Source organism: Saccopteryx leptura, chromosome 4 (assembly GCF_036850995.1).
Source record: "Saccopteryx leptura isolate mSacLep1 chromosome 4, mSacLep1_pri_phased_curated, whole genome shotgun sequence".
NCBI classification, from domain to species: Eukaryota; Metazoa; Chordata; class Mammalia; order Chiroptera; family Emballonuridae; genus Saccopteryx; species Saccopteryx leptura.
Window position 1 is genome coordinate 921825 of NC_089506.1, and position 18448 is coordinate 940272.

Here is an 18448-nt window from a genome sequence, read left to right on the forward strand (position 1 = left end):
CGTTTTGTCACCGCAGTCGTGGGAAGCTGACGCGGTCCTGTGGGTCCCCCCGGGACCGGCTGGGCAGGCACCCCGGTCTTGGACTCTGGCCCCCAGGACCCTCCTGAGAGGGACGTGTGTGCTGTTGCACCGGGTCTCGGGGTCTGTGACAGCAGTCAGAGGGCTGATTCAGGGTGACACAAACACACAGCCACCACCTGGTCACGCAGACGGAACTGATATCAGTGCCAGGCACTCTGCTGGGCCTGGGCGCAGAGAGTGAGCTGAAGCCACTGGTCTTTGCAGAGGACCAGGGACAGGCAGCTTAGGGACAGTGCACCCCCCCAGCAGTGCACGTGACTCTGGACCAGGGACAGGCAGCTTGGGGACAATGCACCCTCCCCCCCAGCAGTGCACGTGACTCTGGACCAGGGACAGGCAGCTTGGGGACAGTGCACCCCCCCAGCAGTGCACGTGACTCTGGACCAGGGACAGGCAGCTTGGGGACAGTGCACCCCCCCCAGCAGTGCACGTGACGCTGGACCAGGGACAGGCAGCTTAGGGACAGTGCACCCCCCCAGCAGTGCACGTGACGCTGGACCAGGGACAGGCAGCTTGGGACAATGCACCCTCCCCCCCAGCAGTGCACGTGACTCTGGACCAGAAACAGGCAGCTTGGGGACAGTGCACCCCCCCCCCAGCAGTGCACGTGACGCTGGACCAGGGACAGGCAGCTTGGGGACAGTGCACCCCCCCAGCAGTGCACGTGACTCTGGACCAGAAACAGGCAGCTTGGGGACAGTGCACCCCCCCCAGCAGTGCACGTGACTCTGGACCAGGGACAGGCAGCTTGGGGACAGTGCACCGTCCCCCAGCAGTGCACGTGACTCTGGACCAGGGACAGGCAGCTTGGGGACAGTGCACCCTCCCCCCCAGCAGTGCACGTGACTCTGGACCAGGGACAGGCAGCTTGGGGACAGTGCACCCTCCCCCCCAGCAGTGCACGTGACTCTGGACCAGGGACAGGCAGCTTGGGACAATGCACCCTCCCCCCCAGCAGTGCACGTGACTCTGGACCAGGGACAGGCAGCTTGGGGACAGTGCACCCTCCCCCCCAGCAGTGTACGTGACTCTAAACCAGGGACAGGCAGCTTGGGACAATGCACCCTCCCCCCCCCCAGCAGTGCACGTGACTCTGGACCAGGGACAGGCAGCTTGGGGACAGTGCACCCTCCCCCCAGCAGTGCACGTGACTCTGGCCCAGGGACAGGCAGCTTGGGGACAGTGCACCCTCCCCCCCAGCAGTGCACGTGACGCTGGACCAGGGACAGGCAGCTTGGGACAGTGCACCCTCCCCCAGCAGTGCACGTGACTCTGGACCAGGGACAGGCAGCTTGGGGACAGTGCACCGTCCCCCCAGCAGTGCACGTGACTCTGGACCAGGGACAGGCAGCTTGGGGACAGTGCACCCCCCCTAGCAGTGCACTTGACTCTGGACCAGGGACAGGCAGCTTGGGGACAATGCACCATCCCCCCAGCAGTGCACGTGACTCTGGACCAGGGACAGGCAGCTTGGGGACAATGCACCATCCCCCCAGCAGTGCACGTGACTCTGGCCCAGGGACAGGCAGCTTGGGGACAGTGCACCCTCCCCCCCAGCAGTGCACGTGACGCTGGACCAGGGACAGGCAGCTTGGGACAGTGCACCCCCCCCCAGCAGTGCACGTGACTCTGGACCAGGGACAGGCAGCTTGGGGACAGTGCACCGTCCCCCAGCAGTGCACTTGACTCTGGACCAGGGACAGGCAGCTTGGGGACAATGCACCATCCCCCCAGCAGTGCACGTGACTCTGGACCAGGGACAGGCAGCTTGGGGACAGTGCACCCCCCCAGCAGTGCACGTGACTCTGGACCAGGGACAGGCAGCTTGGGGACAGTGCACCCTCCCCCCCAGCAGTGCACGTGACGCTGGACCAGGGACAGGCAGCTTGGGGACAGTGCACCGTCCCCCCAGCAGTGCACGTGACTCTGGACCAGGGACAGGCAGCTTGGGGACAGTGCACCCTCCCTCCTCCAGCAGTGCACGTGACTCTGGACCAGGGACAGGCAGCTTGGGGACAGTGCACCGTCCCCCAGCAGTGCACGTGACTCTGGACCAGGGACAGGCAGCTTGAGGACAATGCACCCCCCCCAGCAGTGCACGTGACGCTGGACCAGGGACAGGCAGCTTGGGGACAGTGCACACTCCCCCCCCAGCAGTGCACGTGACGCTGGACCAGGGACAGGCAGCTTGGGGACAGTGCACCCTCCCCCCCAGCAGTGCACGTGACGCTGGACCAGGGACAGGCAGCTTGGGGACAGTGCACCCCCCCCAGCAGTGCACGTGACGCTGGACCAGGGACAGGCAGCTTGGGGACAATGCACCCTCCCCCCCAGCAGTGCACGTGACGCTGGACCAGGGACAGGCAGCTTGGGGACAGTGCACCCCCCCCAGCAGTGCACGTGACGCTGGACCAGGGACAAGCAGCTTGGGGACAGTGCACCCCCCCCAGCAGTGCACGTGACACTGGACCAGGGACAGGCAGCTTGAGGACAATGCACCCCCCCCAGCAGTGCACGTGACTCTGGACCAGGGACAGGCAGCTTGGGGACAGTGCACCCTCCCCCCCAGCAGTGCACGTGACGCTGGACCAAGGACAGGCAGCTTGGGGACAGTGCACCCCCCCCCAGCAGTGCACGTGATGCTGGACCAGGGACAGGCAGCTTGGGGACAGTGCACCCTCCCCCCCAGCAGTGCACGTGATGCTGGACCAGGGACAGGCAGCTTAGGGACAGTGCACCCCCCCCAGCAGTGCACGTGACGCTGGACCAAAGACAAGCAGCTTGGGGACAGTGCACCCCCCCCCAGCAGTGCACGTGACTCTGGACCAGGGACAGGCAGCTTGAGGACAATGCACCCCCCCAGCAGTGCACGTGACTCTGGACCAGGGACAGGCAGCTTGGGGACAGTGCACCCCCCCTAGCAGTGCACTTGACTCTGGACCAGGGACAGGCAGCTTGGGGACAATGCACCATCCCCCCAGCAGTGCACGTGACTCTGGACCAGGGACAGGCAGCTTGGGGACAGTGCACCCCCCCAGCAGTGCACGTGACGCTGGACCAGGGACAGGCAGCTTGGGGACAGTGCACCCTCCCCCCCAGCAGTGCACGTGACGCTGGACCAGGGACAGGCAGCTTGGGGACAGTGCACCCCCCGCAGCAGTGCACGTGACGCTGGACCAGGGACAGGCAGCTTGGGACAATGCACCGTCCCCCCAGCAGTGCACGTGACTCTGGACCAGGGACAGGCAGCTTGGGGACAGTGCACCCCCCCCAGCAGTGCACGTGACGCTGGACCAGGGACAGGCAGCTTGGGGACAGTGCACCCTCCCCCCCAGCAGTGCACGTGACTCTGGACCAGGGACAGGAAGCTTGGGGACAATGCACCCTCCCCCCAGCAGTGCACGTGACTCTGGACCAGGGAGAGGCAGCTTGGGGACAGTGCACCCCCCCCAGCAGTGCACTTGACTCTGGACCAGGGACAGGCAGCTTGGGACAATGCACCCTCCCCCCCAGCAGTGCATGTGACTCTGGACCAGAAACAGGCAGCTTGGGGACAGTGCACCCCCCCCAGCAGTGCACGTGACTCTGGACCAGAAACAGGCAGCTTGGGGACAGTGCACCCCCCCCAGCAGTGCACTTGACTCTGGACCAGGGACAGGCAGCTTAGGGACAGTGCACCCCCCCCCAGCAGTGCACGTGACGCTGGACCAGGGACAGGCAGCTTGGGGACAGTGCACCCCCCCAGCAGTGCACGTGACGCTGGACCAGGGACAGGCAGCTTGGGGACAGTGCACCGTCCCCCAGCAGTGCACGTGACTCTGGACCAGGGACAGGCAGCTTGGGGACAGTGCACCGTCCCCCAGCAGTGCACGTGACTCTGGACCAGGGACAGGCAGCTTGGGGACAGTGCACCGTCCCCCAGCAGTGCACGTGACTCTGGACCAGGGACAGGCAGCTTGGGGACAGTGCACCCTCCCCCCCAGCAGTGCACGTGACTCTGGACCAGGGACAGGCAGCTTGGGGACAGTGCACCCTCCCCCCCAGCAGTGCACGTGACTCTGGACCAGGGACAGGCAGCTTGGGACAATGCACCCTCCCCCCCAGCAGTGCACGTGACTCTGGACCAGGGACAGGCAGCTTGGGGACAGTGCACCCTCCCCCCCAGCAGTGTACGTGACTCTAAACCAGGGACAGGCAGCTTGGGACAATGCACCCTCCCCCCCAGCAGTGCACGTGACTCTGGACCAGGGACAGGCAGCTTGGGGACAGTGCACCCTCCCCCCAGCAGTGCACGTGACTCTGGCCCAGGGACAGGCAGCTTGGGGACAGTGCACCGTCCCCCCAGCAGTGCACGTGACGCTGGACCAGGGACAGGCAGCTTGGGACAGTGCACCCTCCCCCAGCAGTGCACGTGACTCTGGACCAGGGACAGGCAGCTTGGGGACAGTGCACCGTCCCCCCAGCAGTGCACGTGACTCTGGACCAGGGACAGGCAGCTTGGGGACAGTGCACCCCCCCTAGCAGTGCACTTGACTCTGGACCAGGGACAGGCAGCTTGGGGACAATGCACCATCCCCCCAGCAGTGCACGTGACTCTGGACCAGGGACAGGCAGCTTGGGGACAATGCACCATCCCCCCAGCAGTGCACGTGACTCTGGCCCAGGGACAGGCAGCTTGGGGACAGTGCACCCTCCCCCCCAGCAGTGCACGTGACGCTGGACCAGGGACAGGCAGCTTGGGACAGTGCACCCTCCCCCAGCAGTGCACGTGACTCTGGACCAGGGACAGGCAGCTTGGGGACAGTGCACCCCCCCAGCAGTGCACGTGACTCTGGACCAGGGACAGGCAGCTTGGGGACAGTGCACCCTCCCCCCCAGCAGTGCACGTGACGCTGGACCAGGGACAGGCAGCTTGGGGACAGTGCACCCCCCCCCAGCAGTGCACGTGACGCTGGACCAGGGACAGGCAGCTTGGGACAATGCACCGTCCCCCCAGCAGTGCACGTGACTCTGGACCAGGGACAGGCAGCTTGGGGACAGTGCACCCTCCCTCCTCCAGCAGTGCACGTGACTCTGGACCAGGGACAGGCAGCTTGGGGACAGTGCACCGTCCCCCAGCAGTGCACGTGACTCTGGACCAGGGACAGGCAGCTTGAGGACAATGCACCCCCCCCAGCAGTGCACGTGACGCTGGACCAGGGACAGGCAGCTTGGGGACAGTGCACACTCCCCCCCCAGCAGTGCACGTGACTCTGGACCAGGGACAGGCAGCTTGGGGACAGTGCACCCTCCCCCCCAGCAGTGCACGTGACGCTGGACCAGGGACAGGCAGCTTGGGGACAGTGCACCCCCCCCCAGCAGTGCACGTGACGCTGGACCAGGGACAGGCAGCTTGGGGACAATGCACCCCCCCCCCAGCAGTGCACGTGACGCTGGACCAGGGACAGGCAGCTTGGGGACAGTGCACCCCCCCCAGCAGTGCACGTGACGCTGGACCAGGGACAAGCAGCTTGGGGACAGTGCACCCCCCCCCAGCAGTGCACGTGACACTGGACCAGGGACAGGCAGCTTGAGGACAATGCACCCCCCCCAGCAGTGCACGTGACTCTGGACCAGGGACAGGCAGCTTGGGGACAGTGCACCGTCCCCCAGCAGTGCACGTGACTCTGGACCAGGGACAGGCAGCTTGGGGACAGTGCACCCCCCCCCCCAGCAGTGCACGTGACGCTCGACCAGGGACAGGCAGCTTGGGGACAATGCACCCTCCCCCCCAGCAGTGCACGTGACGCTGGACCAGGGACAGGCAGCTTGGGGACAGTGCACCCCCCCCAGCAGTGCACGTGACGCTGGACCAAAGACAAGCAGCTTGGGGACAGTGCACCCCCCCCAGCAGTGCACGTGACACTGGACCAGGGACAGGCAGCTTGAGGACAATGCACCCCCCCCAGCAGTGCACGTGACTCTGGACCAGGGACAGGCAGCTTGGGGACAGTGCACCCCCCCTAGCAGTGCACTTGACTCTGGACCAGGGACAGGCAGCTTGGGGACAATGCACCATCCCCCCAGCAGTGCACGTGACTCTGGACCAGGGACAGGCAGCTTGGGGACAGTGCACCCCCCCAGCAGTGCACGTGACGCTGGACCAGGGACAGGCAGCTTGGGGACAGTGCACCCTCCCCCCCAGCAGTGCACGTGACGCTGGACCAGGGACAGGCAGCTTGGGGACAGTGCACCCCCCCAGCAGTGCACGTGACGCTGGACCAGGGACAGGCAGCTTGGGACAATGCACCGTCCCCCCAGCAGTGCACGTGACTCTGGACCAGGGACAGGCAGCTTGGGGACAGTGCACCCCCCCCAGCAGTGCACGTGACGCTGGACCAGGGACAGGCAGCTTGGGACAATGCACCGTCCCCCCAGCAGTGCACGTGACGCTGGACCAGGGACAGGCAGCTTGGGGACAGTGCACACTCCCCCCCCCCCAGCAGTGCACGTGACTCTGGACCAGGGACAGGCAGCTTGGGGACAATGCACCCTCCCCCCCAGCAGTGCACGTGACGCTGGACCAGGGACAGGCAGCTTGGGGACAGTGCACCCCCCCCAGCAGTGCACGTGACACTGGACCAGGGACAGGCAGCTTGGGGACAGTGCACCCCCCCCAGCAGTGCACGTGACACTGGACCAGGGACAGGCAGCTTGGGGACAGTGCACCCCCCCTAGCAGTGCACTTGACTCTGGACCAGGGACAGGCAGCTTGGGGACAATGCACCATCCCCCCAGCAGTGCACGTGACTCTGGACCAGGGACAGGCAGCTTGGGGACAGTGCACCCCCCCCAGCAGTGCACGTGACACTGGACCAGGGACAGGCAGCTTGGGGACAGTGCACCCCCCCCAGCAGTGCACGTGACTCTGGCCCAGGGACAGGCAGCTTGGGACAATGCACCCCCCCAGCAGTGCACGTGACGCTGGACCAGGGACAGGCAGCTTGGGACAATGCACCGTCCCCCAGCAGTGCACTTGACGCTGACGTCACAGAGGAGCCCTCAGGGTGGGGGGACTGACGTGAGAGGCTCCGCAGGCCCCTGGTGTGAGGAGAGGAGGCCCAGCGCTCCCTCCCACTGCGTCCTGTCCCTGCCCAGACTGCCTCCTGCCCACTGGCTCCACAGGGGCACAAAGGACCACGGGGGACACCTGGGGGGCACAGCAAGAGACAGGAGCCTCTCTGGGCAGGTGGCCGGGGCCCTGGAGCACGCAGGTCCATTGGAGCAGAGAGGCTGGTCCAGCCCCCCTGCCTGTCCCTGGGTTGCTGCTCAGGGGACAGGCCAGGGGGAGGTGGCCGTGGGCACACGCAGCTGTGCCCGTTCCTCCGGCTGCCCGGGTGGGCAGAGTGCAGCCCGGGGGAAGGCGGCACCTTGGTGAGTGCCACGTTGGGGAGCAGCCCGCACCCGAGGCTGGTCTCCCAGCGGAGTGTCCACCCGGGGTTGACGTCAGCGTCCGGGGCCTGGAGACCAGCAGGAAGGGGCTGTCTGGACGGGGACGGGGAGGTTTCTGTGTGTGACATAGCTCACTGGACATAACTCAGGGCCTGTTCATAAACATTTCACCCCCAAATCCTAACTTTCCATAAGTGCACCCTAACCCCACAGGAAGATGTCTGGAAAGACCTTCCGGGGTGCTGCAGCCGCACCTCCGAGTGCTGTGGTCCCTGCAGCCGTGACCTGGGATCCAAAGGGCAAGGCCCCTGCAGCCACGTGTCCTCCACGGGGCCAGCATCGTCCTGGGGCCAGCGTCCTCCACGGGACCAGCGTCCTCCCTGGGCCAGTGTCCTCCACGGGACCAGCGTCCTCCACGGGGCCAGTGTTCTCCACGGGACCAGCGTCCTCCCTGGGCCAGCGTCCTCCATGGGCCAGTGTCCTCCACGGGCCAGTGTCCTCCACGGGACCAGCGTCCTCCCTGGGGCCAGCGTCCTCCCTGGGGCCAGTGTTCTCCACGGGCCAGTGTCCTCCACGGGGCCAGTGTCCTCCCGGGGCCAGTGTCCTCCACGGGGCCAGTGTCCTCCACGGGGCCAGTGTCCTCCATGGGGCCAGCGTCCTCCCCGGGCCAGTGTTCTCCACGGGCCAGTGTCCTCCACGGGACCAGCGTCCTCCCCGGGGCCAGCGTCCTCCACGGGACCAGCGTCCTCCCTGGGCCAGCGTCCTCCATGGGTCAGTGTCCTCCACGGGCCAGTGTCCTCCACGGGACCAGCGTCCTCCCTGGGGCCAGCGTCCTCCACGGGACCAGCGTCCTCCCTGGGCCAGCGTCCTCCATGGGCCAGTGTCCTTGGAGCCGGGCTCCTCCGGGTACTCAGCCCTCAGTCAGCTCCGAGTTGAGATGACAGAATGGGTTTTATGGCTGTTTAACTTAAAACAAAGAAAACAGTTTTCTTGTATGCCTGAAAATTGTATGTCTGTCTAGCGGCATACTCTTATGGGTTGAAAATCAGGAAGTTAACTGGTCACCAGCTCAGGTCATTTGGAAGCAAGCACAGCTCCGACCGAAGGGACGCACGACCGTGCATCTGATTGCTGGGGCCACCGTGACAAAGGACACGGGTGGGGGCTTCAGACAGCAAGGCGCGCTCTCCAACGGTCTGGGGGACCCGGGTCCGTGGCCAGGCTGGGCAGGGCCATGCTCTCGGAAGGCCCCGGGGAAGCTTCTGCTGTCTGCGGGGGTCCTTGCTGGCATCGACTGGCAGCCGAGTCACCGCCATCTGTCCCTGCTGTCCCAGTGCTTAGCCCTGTGTGTCTGTGCCTGTCTCTCCCCGTCTTACAAGGACACCGGTCACACTGAAGGAGGGCCACCCTACTGTTGTCAAGGTGATCACTTCCCTAGAGACACGTCACCGCACGAGCGCACCTCTGAGGTCCTGGGATTAGGAGGGAACTCAGTTCAGCTCACGAGAACCTTTCCGGGGGCGGGGGGACAATGAGCATGTGCTCCGTGGCACGGGACCTTGCTTAGTTCATTATACTTTTGAGGATTTGCTACTTGGGGCCCGACTGTGAAAATAGTTTAAACACCTTGAAAATAGTATAAAAACTATGACATTTAAAATTTTCTTTCTTTCCGAAGAGGGTGTGTGAGGATGTGGAACACGAATGACCTCAATGGTGGTGGTAAGTCTGCTCCCTTGACCAGAGCGTGTTGCTTCCCAGTGGCTTCGGTCCACTGAAGGCAGGTGCACAGCAGACAGGTGTCCACGGAGGCCATGAGGAGGGACAGCAGCAGGCGGCCGCGTGGTCCACCGAGCACAGTCACTGAGCCTGCGTGCGCCGTGTCACAGCGCTGGTCCGGGCTGCAGGCTGAAGGGCGAGTGTCTGTTCTCACACTCCAGTCGGGACCACTGGGACCTCGCCTGCACCTGGGGCCTGCCTGGGGCACCTGCGGTGACCCACCTCACCCTGTCGCACGCCCAGGGACAGTGACAGTCGGCAGTCAGCAGTGCTGCAGAGCACCTGTCCTGCAGGAGGCTGTCAGCCACGGCTCACAAGACACTCGCACAACGCAGGAGAGAGGGAAGAGCCTCGGGCAGTGGGGAGGAAGCTCACAGGAGAGGAACGCACCCGGTCCGTCCATGCGCCGGAGGCAGCAGCCACGGAGCCGTCTGTGGGGAAGACGGCTTTCCTTCCATCCAAAGGGACGGGAGTTTGAAATGCAACAGTGAACACTACCTCAGTGCCAACTCACAGATATTCTAATTAATTTTTCATGCCAAGAGACTCGAAGTACTTTGTAGCAATTGGACCCATTCCTGACAGCTACTGGAATTTAATTGCTGCTTTTTTGGAAGGCAGGGGGAACAGAGGAACTCGTACGGATATGAGAAGCTTTGGGGATATTATCTGGTGTTTGGTATTGGGGCAGGTAGGAAAACAGGATTTAGTGTCTCCACAGGGAGCAGAACCAGGGATTGTGGCTGACCAGCCACCTCCCTCCCGTGGCTGTAAAGCTCCGGTGTCACGTGATATCTGCGCAGGGAGGGAAGAGCCTGCAGCACGTCGCCTGGGGCAGCAGCAGAATCAGACGTGGTGCGTGTGTCATCCCGCCCGAGGGTTCAAGCCCACTGTTCTAAGTGCAGGCTCGCACCAGCTCGGTCCCCATGGGGAAGGGGGCCGCCACACCCCCATTTACAGAAGAGGACGGTGGTGAAGTATCCAACATCCACAAGACTTGCAAATGGTGACACTGGTGTTTGAAGTCCCATCTGCCAGCCCTGTCCGGTTGGCTCAGTGGATAGACCGTCGGCCGATGTGTGGACGCCCCAGTTCGATTCCCGTGTCAGGGCACACAGGAGAAGTGGATTTGTACACGTCTTCAAGTATGGAGAAGTGAAATAGTAAAATATTATTACTCTTGAAATAGATGTTACTTAATATTATTTAATATTTAGGATATACCCCGCCTCCTTCTGGACATGACTGTCCCCAGGTTCAGTTCCAGGAACTCGAGAGGTGTCTGCAACCCACACGAGCTACTTAAACCATGAATGTTCCTCTGCAGTCCCCACGGACCATGAGGGGGCCACAGCGCGCTCTAACAATGACACACCTACAGTCCAAACACAGGCGGGGCTCCCACACTACACAGTGTAGGGGGTTAAGTTAACTCACCTCGTTTTCCTTTCCACCAATACATATTATTGAGAATCCAGTGTACACCGAGCATTGTAAGCCCAGTGGGAAGAAAAGCTAACGTGACACAGTCCCCCATCGCCGGGAGCACACAGAGTGGCAGAGAGGACAGGGCTGGACAGGCCAGCACCCAGGGCTGGGGACAGCCGAGTGCCCAGTGCTCATGCAGGCTCACCCACAGAGGTGGGTGGGTCAGCCAGACCCAGCAGGAGGCTGACGTTCGGCCCAAAGTTGCTTTCAAAAAGAAAATGGGGATAGGGGGTAGAGGTAAGGCTGAGGAAATGACTTTAAACTCCACTCCGGACCCTGGAAGTCACTGGTTTGGGCAGGCAGATTTGCGGGGGTGGAGGGTGGGGTAAATTGAACAAACTAGAAATGGAAAGCGACAGGCATTATTGCAGCTCCTAAAAGATGTGGTTCTGCCAGAGTTGGCTGATAAATAAATATACGGGGGTGGGCAAAAGTAGGTTTGCAGTCATTCGTCCGTTCAAAGACGTGCAGGTTATGATGATCACAGTAGTTTTTACTCAAAGCAATGTCACTCACAACTGGACACCTACTTTTGCCCTCCCCTGTCTATGTGCCAGTAATTAGCTCGGTTTTGGTCTCGTTTAAGGAAGACTTGATGTGAAGTATTCTACTTGGCCTCGGAAGGCAAATGTCGTCTGTAAGGGTGTCAGGACTCACGGTCCGTGTAACCCGCAGAGACTCAAAAACAAAATTTAAGAAAAAAACAAAACCCAAACAGTCAATGCTCCGGCTCCCTGTGTCTGTAAAAACTTCATAATTATTTTGTACATAACGTTTAAAAACTGCGTTCTTAGAACCGGAGCGCGGTAAGCACCATGCGGGGTTCAGAAGTCATCACGCGTCCCTGGCCACAGGCAGGTAGGTTCTCTGGAGCTACTTTCGCGTCAGTCACCGGGTGCCCAGGGGCCGCGGTCGCCCGCAGGGGACCAGACCGGAGGACACATTTCTAGAATCAAGACCCAGTGCCAACGCGCTGTCCGCTTCAGTACTCCCAACACCCTTCTTTTTTATTCCGGAATCCGCAAGGATGTGCGCAACAGGTCTTGAACCACTCACTGACTGTGTTGACAAAGCTCTCCCTAGTGTTATACAATTCTACCCACGCTGACTGCCATTATTTCCCGTTTCCTAGGGGAGGGGCGACGCAGAAGAGCGAGTCCTCGGTAAGGGACGTTTTCACGCGCACTCGCCAAGCAGGCGGCCCTGGGCCCGGTGCGCACAGGTGGCGCGCCTCCCGTGCGCGCGCTCCGGCCTGGAGCCCCTCCCCGCGGAACCTCGGTGGGCGGCCCACCCTACCCGCTCCTCTCTCCCCTCTCCCCTTTCCCTTCTCCCCGCTCGCGGCCCCCGCCCCGCGCCCGCGCTCTGCGCCCGGGGCCGCCCCCCGCGCCCCGCCCCTGCGCAGCCTCGCGCTCCTCCCAGTGGCTGAGCTTCCACCGGCGCCGGTGAGTGCGGGGCCCGCTGCGGTCGCTTCCCGGGAGCGGCGGCGGTACAGTGCGGAGGCGCGGGGGCGCCGGGGGCCGGGAAGGTGCTCGGGGCCCGTGGGCGCTCGCACAGGTGCCGGGAGGAGGTCCGCGCGCACGCGCACCGGAGCCCCGCGCGGGGGCCGCGTCCCAGGCTCGGGTGAGCGCAGGGGCGGAGGGCGAGGCGCGGAGCGGCGAGGTAGGGGTGTCCGGGGGCGGGGGGAGGCCGCGACGAGACGCCCCTGGACGCGGAGGACATGGGAGCGGGGGCAGGAGGGGGTGCTCTGGAAAGAGAGTGGCCGTCCAGGCCGAGGAGGCGGCGGGGGTGGCCGTGCTCGCGGGGAAGGCGGGAGGGGTTGGGTGGACCTCGTCCTGGGCGACCGCGTGGAGATGGGGGCCACCCGCGGGGACCCCCAGTGCGCTCCGGCGGGAAGCGGGGACAGCCAGCTCTCAGGCGTGCGAGGGGGCGGGCCAGCCCCCGCGGTGACCGCCTCCGAGACCACAGCCGCGGTGACCAGCGGGTCCCGCCACCGGCCGCGCGTTCCCGCGCCCGGCTCCTCTGAGTCCAGCCGGGAAGGCGGCCCGCGCTCGCACGAGCGTTCCTGGGGAGGCAGGCCGGTCGCGGGGACGCGTTTGCGGCTGGCGGGGCGGGCTGTCTTGCTTGGCTCTAAGCTGCCGGCGGGTCTCCATCTCGGGGGCGGGTTGGGGGGGGAGAGGCCCCTCCCGGCCCTGGGACCCGGAGGACGGGAGGGACGTGCTGGAGTTTGTGCGGGGCCGGTCTCCGTGCCCTCGGGCACCTCGGTGGCTCTCCGCCCCCGGCCCCCCCAGCCCCCCCTCCGCCGCTCCTCCTGCTGCCGCCCGCCCGGGATTGATTGCTCGGGGCTCCTGCAGACTCAGAGCTTTGTTTTCGCGGAGCCTTGGCCCCGCTGGCCGCGCGGCGGGCGGGCTGTGGCGAGCTGTGCTGCCTGCGCACGTGACCGACATCAGGATGAGTCGGGGAGGGGTGCGTGTGGGGGGATGACAAGGAGCAGCGTTCAAACAGCCTGCGTGTGACCAGCTCACCTGCATCACTGCTCCCCCCCCCCCCGAGATTCTGGTGTGGAATTTAAATTCATTTCCCCAGCGCCCCCCCCCCCCCGTGCTGAGGGACCAGCTTCCTGTGTGGGTCTGGGGGCGGGGGCGTCCTCAGAGGTCCCTCACTCCCGCATGACTGCTGGCAGATCATTAAGTAAGGACGGTTTTAAAAATTAACCACCTCTCACATTCCTGCATAGCCATCTCTCTCCACCCTCTCCCATATCGATTCTAAGGAAAGAGAAGGAACCAATGTCCTAAGGGGCTTTATTTGTGCTGACCACTCACTACAGGCAAGTGCCCGGCAGCTTGTAAATTCCTGCCCTCCCCCCCTCCCCCCCCAGCACTGAGGGCCGGAAGGGTTCCCTCTGCACGGTGTCTGCTACTTAGTTGCCTCTGGTTAGGGCCTCGAGGGATGCGCGATGCCCTGAGTGAGCCTCCTGTCCGGCTACTGGTGTCCTGGTGTTAGAGCAGCCCTCTTGACGGGCTGACCCCCACCCGGCCATTGGCATTCTGCTCGCAACCAGGCAAAAAACTTTAATGAGACAAAAAAAAAAAAAAAAAGTCTTTTGAGCTTTTCCTGTGAACTGCAAGACAATTCTTAGAAGTCACAGAATGGAGACTAAAGATTCTGTTTGCAGTACTGACAGCAATCCTGGGCTTGGGAGGAGGAGGAAGAAGGTGTCCATCCTCGGCTAGAGCTCGAGTCCTCTGGAGGGGGGGGGGGGCTGTGGCCGTCCTGCCTTTCTGTGTTCCCCGTTCACATAGTGCGCGCCCTGCCTCCAGCCGCCTGGCCCTGTGCCTGGCGGGAGAAGGGACGGACCTGCCGAGGTGGCCGTGAGCCTGCTGCTTCATTTCTGAGCACCCTTCCAGACTGTCCCCGTGGCTTCTGATCTGCCCCCCCACACACACCCCGTTTATGTAAGAAGCAACCTTGTCAACAGGAAAGCGGCAGGGGCTGCTGCCGCGTCAAGCACACTCTGGGCGCCTTTGTTCCTCCGCGGGAACAGCGCGCCCTCCACGCTGCGAACGCCTCCGTCTGGCATCGCGCTCACTTGTTTGCGAAATGCCAACAGCATCACTTGCTCGGGAGGGAAGAGTGGCTGTGCTGCCAGCCGGGGTGACGTAGGCAGCTGGGGTGCTGTCCCGCCCACGGCACCTGAGGCTCCGTGGCCGTGGGCTGGAGCCCGGTCACCTTGAAAGCACATCTTCCCCTGGCGACTGCAGGGGCTGACGGCTGCCCTCCTCTGCAGTTCACGGGGTCACGGCCTCCACCAGGGCCTTGATTTAGGTTTTCCTAGTGCAATTAATGTAAATATGCTAAAATCATAGCTTCAGTACCGAGCACAGGTTTGCATAACAGTTAACAGTGAGCAACAATGTTCGGAATGAAAGAAACTTCGAGGAGCTCACCTTTTGCGGGCACCCAGCTGCGGCCGGGGAGGCTGTCCCGACGCAGGAACTGGGCCCGGAGACTGAGGCCCCCGTGGGCCCCTGCCCTGGCGATGGGGAGACCTTAACTTCCTCCTGTCACCGGTACTTAGGGATGCAATGCCCACCACAGTCTGGCACAGGTCTAGGTGCTGGGGGTACACTGGCAAGTGAAACAGACCCAGGCCCCACGCCTTGCAGCTGAGATTCTATTCAATAATAAGGCATCGAAGGGTGGCAACATAGAATCAAGTTAAGTCATGTGTAATAACAAAGGGATGGGGGCTCTGACAGGGAGAACCACTCGGTGTCTGGTAGAGGGATCGTGAGCCGAGGTCTGAAGGATGAGGGGTATAAGGAAGAGGATGGTGTGGGGATGTCCCGGGAAGAGCACGTGCAAAGGCCCTGTGGTGAGGACTGGGGCACCCGGAGACCTGAAGAGAGGCCAGGCAGCCCCCCACAGCAGGGCGGTCATTTTAACTCGCCATAATTTTTATTTTTAATTTGGCGTTTCTTGTATGTAGGCCGGTGGAGCTTTATGGTTCAGGGCCTGATGGATTAGGTGGGACGTGTATTAGTTTTTACAGAGCTGAGCTCTCCGGAGTCATAAAGGGCAGCTGTTGCACAGGATGATGGAGATGTTTTGTAAGTGGGTGCCCGCTGTGCCCCTGTTTGAGGCTGTGGTTACTGTTTGTTTTTTTTTTTTGTATTTTTCTGAAGCTGGAAACGGGGAGAGACAGTCAGACAGACTCCCGCATGCGCCCGACCGGGATCCACCCGGCACGCCCACCATGGGGCAACGCTCTGCCCACCAGGGGGCGATGCTCTGCCCCTCCGGGGCGTCGCTCTGCCGCGACCAGAGCCACTCTAGCGCCTGGGGCAGAGGCCAAGGAGCCATCCCCAGCGCCCGAGCCATCCCCGCTCCAATGGAGCCTTGGCTGCGGGAGGGGAAGAGAGAGACAGAGAGGAAGGAGGGGTGAGTGGAGAAGCAAATGGGCACTTCTCCTATGTGCCCTGGCCGGGAATCGAACCCGGGTCCCCCGCACGCCAGGCCGACGCTCTACCGCGGAGCCAACCGGCCAGGCCCTGTGGTTACTGTTCCTTCTCAGTCTTAGAGTCGTGGGGACCTCTGAGTGAACGGCCCCGAGGCTCCTACCTTTGTCCCCGCTGCTGTCGTTGCTTCAGGAGCCCCCCCGCCCCCCCCATGCCAGCTGTGCATGTCACCCTGTCTCCCCCCCATCAGGTCCTTGAACGGTGCTCAGAGTGGCATTCACACACACAAACCTCACTATGCTGGACTGCCAGGCTTCCCTCTGCCGCAGGAGACAGACACCCCGCAGTGCTGAGTGTGGTAACCAGAGTCCGGTCCTGGGCAGCAGCTTCACAGTCCACCCACCAGAGGAGGTCAGCGTCACACAAGCTCGTGTGTGGGAACCGAGCCCCCGGGGTGATGGTGTTAGGAGGGGGCCTTGGGGGTGAGGTGTTGGAATGGGATGAGTGTTCTTACCAGAGACACCCCCTCAGGCCCCTTGCCCGCCCTCCCCTGACCCTGATCTGCTGAGTCCTGGGTCCGGAACGTCCAGCCCCCAGGACTGCGAGAGCTGAATCTCTGGTGTTTCTGAGAGCCTCCCGCGTGGACTGAGACAGTCTCAGTGGTCCTGCCCACGGTGGGGGCAGCTCGTCTCTGCGCCTGTGAGTGTGGCCTGGCTTCACCCGAGGACCAGGAGCTGGACTCCCCTGCGGCCTGTCTGAGGGGCAGGCTGGTGGCCTCACACCGGGCCCTGGAGCACCTCTGTGCCTGTAGTCCCTGGTCACTAAAGGCCGAGCCCTGAGGAATTGTGGCCGGGGGCGGGGGAGGCTGTATCACCTTTGCTAACTTGCCTTGGAAGTCACAGGGCGGGACTTCTCTGTAGCCTCAGGCTGCGGGGCTCAGGTGGAGGGACCCTGGACACCCCCTCATGTGAGGAGACCGTGCTGAACAGAATAGCCACGGCCCGTCCTGTGGGGCAGCCTGCCGCAGCCCACCCCACCTGCTGTCCCGTTCCCGTCCCTGCCCTGCACCTGGGTTCCCAGGTCTCACCCTGTTGTGGCCTGACCCCTAGGCTCCAGGTCTCATCATCACAATCAGGTCCGGGTAGGAATGACCCATGGACGTGGGTCCCCGGCACATTCTTCTGGGCGTGAGGACTGATTCACCAGAGAGATACAGTACCCAGCATGCCGTGACGGACCGTGTAGGACCATGGCACCGGCCTGTGTGTCCGAACCAGCAGGCTGCGTCTGTTTATACAGAGAGAGGCCATGTTGCAGAATTGGCTTTTGCATCTACGGGAGCTGGCGTGTCAGGAGTCGCCGGGCAGGCCACCAGCAGCCCTCCGCGAGGAGCAGAAGCCACCATGATGTCGTTCTTAATGCAAACACCCTTCTGTTTGTTGTATGAACGAACGCTTCTCTACGGGTTCCCTGTCACGAGCAGACACGTTGGGTTGGAAAATACAGGCCCTGTTTGTGTGACACTCTCACGTGAAGCCTCTCAGACGGACCGTGGGAACCGAGCCTCGTGTGCCTGCCAGGCGCTCAGGGGCTCCAGGACGGCAGACCTCCGGGCTCTGGGTTTGTGGCGGCCTTGGGGTCTCGGAGCGGGCGGGTCTGCGTGCCCGCGGAGCCCAGACGACCACAGGAGGGCTGCACGGCGGCGCCTCTCCACGCCCTTCCGCTCACTCTCCTCACTGTTCCGACTGGCTCCCGCGGAAGCAGGTGACCCGGGCCAGCGCCCCGGGCAATGTCGGCAATCCGGTCGGCCCGACCACGGTGACAAACAGCGGTAGGAGCACGTGCAGTCACACTTCGCGTTGTGAACTGGACGCTGCTTCAGACACCCTGCCTGTAACAAAGGAGACACTCCCGCTTCCCCGAAAGATGGAATACACCTGTTAGTTAACGTGTTGCTTTGAGACTGTAAAAACCCACGTGGGGCAGAGCCCGGAAGCCGGCTCCCTCCTCCCCTTCCTCCTTCCGAAGGAACCGGAATCCACGCCTCTCCTTTCCAGGCGCCCGTGAATAATGGAGAGTTGGTTTTGTGTTTACAACGTATTACATAGTATCTTCCTGCCAACCTTCAGAAGTTCGCGATGTGTCGGTGAGATGTGCTCAGTGTTGCCCGTGGCTCCGTCTAGTTTGCCGCAGTAGACGTGTTTGCACTCGTGGCGGGGAGACAAAATCCAGCTGAACACAGTCCAGTCGGTTCTTTTTGTACAGAGACGCACTGCGGTGCTTCTGGACCAGGACTGACCCCAGTGAGGTCCCAGCGTGAACTCTGGGCGCTGCCTAAGCCTCTACCGGGGTCTGCTGAGCCCCCTCCGCCCTTGCGGTTTCTGGGGCCGGTCAGGCTGGTTTCCCCTGAGGGCCCCCCCGCGTCCCCTCCCCGCCTCCCCTGGCTCTCGCTCCTCTCTGGGTGCTCATGGTCAGCAGGCACCTGTCTCACAGGGGGTGTTCCTGACCCGTCCGCTTCTCTCAGGACCTTGAGGTCCTATTCCCACGAGAGCTACGATGGCTTCAGGCTTGCCGTCCACACGGGCTGCCCTCGCCGCTCCAGAGGGGGGGCTCGCTGTGCACCCTCAGCCCACGTGCGAGGGGATACGGTTCATTCCTGCGGCCCTGCGGCGGCCGTGGGGGCTTGGATTGAACAGTTGTGAACCACGGGA

At 63.2% G+C, this 18448-nt stretch overlaps 1 protein-coding gene across 8 annotated transcripts in view; it reads left to right on the forward strand.

Moving 5' to 3' along the window:
- The window catches only part of KBTBD11 (kelch repeat and BTB domain containing 11), a 34655-nt gene that overhangs the window by 2301 nt on the left and 13906 nt on the right, over window positions 1-18448 (forward strand). For 2 of the 8 annotated variants that reach the window (XM_066380073.1, XM_066380065.1), the window contains exon 1: window positions 12271-12399. The exons of 2 other annotated variants lie outside the window; for them this stretch is intronic. The gene's annotated coding sequence lies outside the window, so the exon portion shown is untranslated. 4 more of the 8 variants (XM_066380071.1, XM_066380068.1, XM_066380072.1 and 1 more) reach the window with 4 other exon arrangements.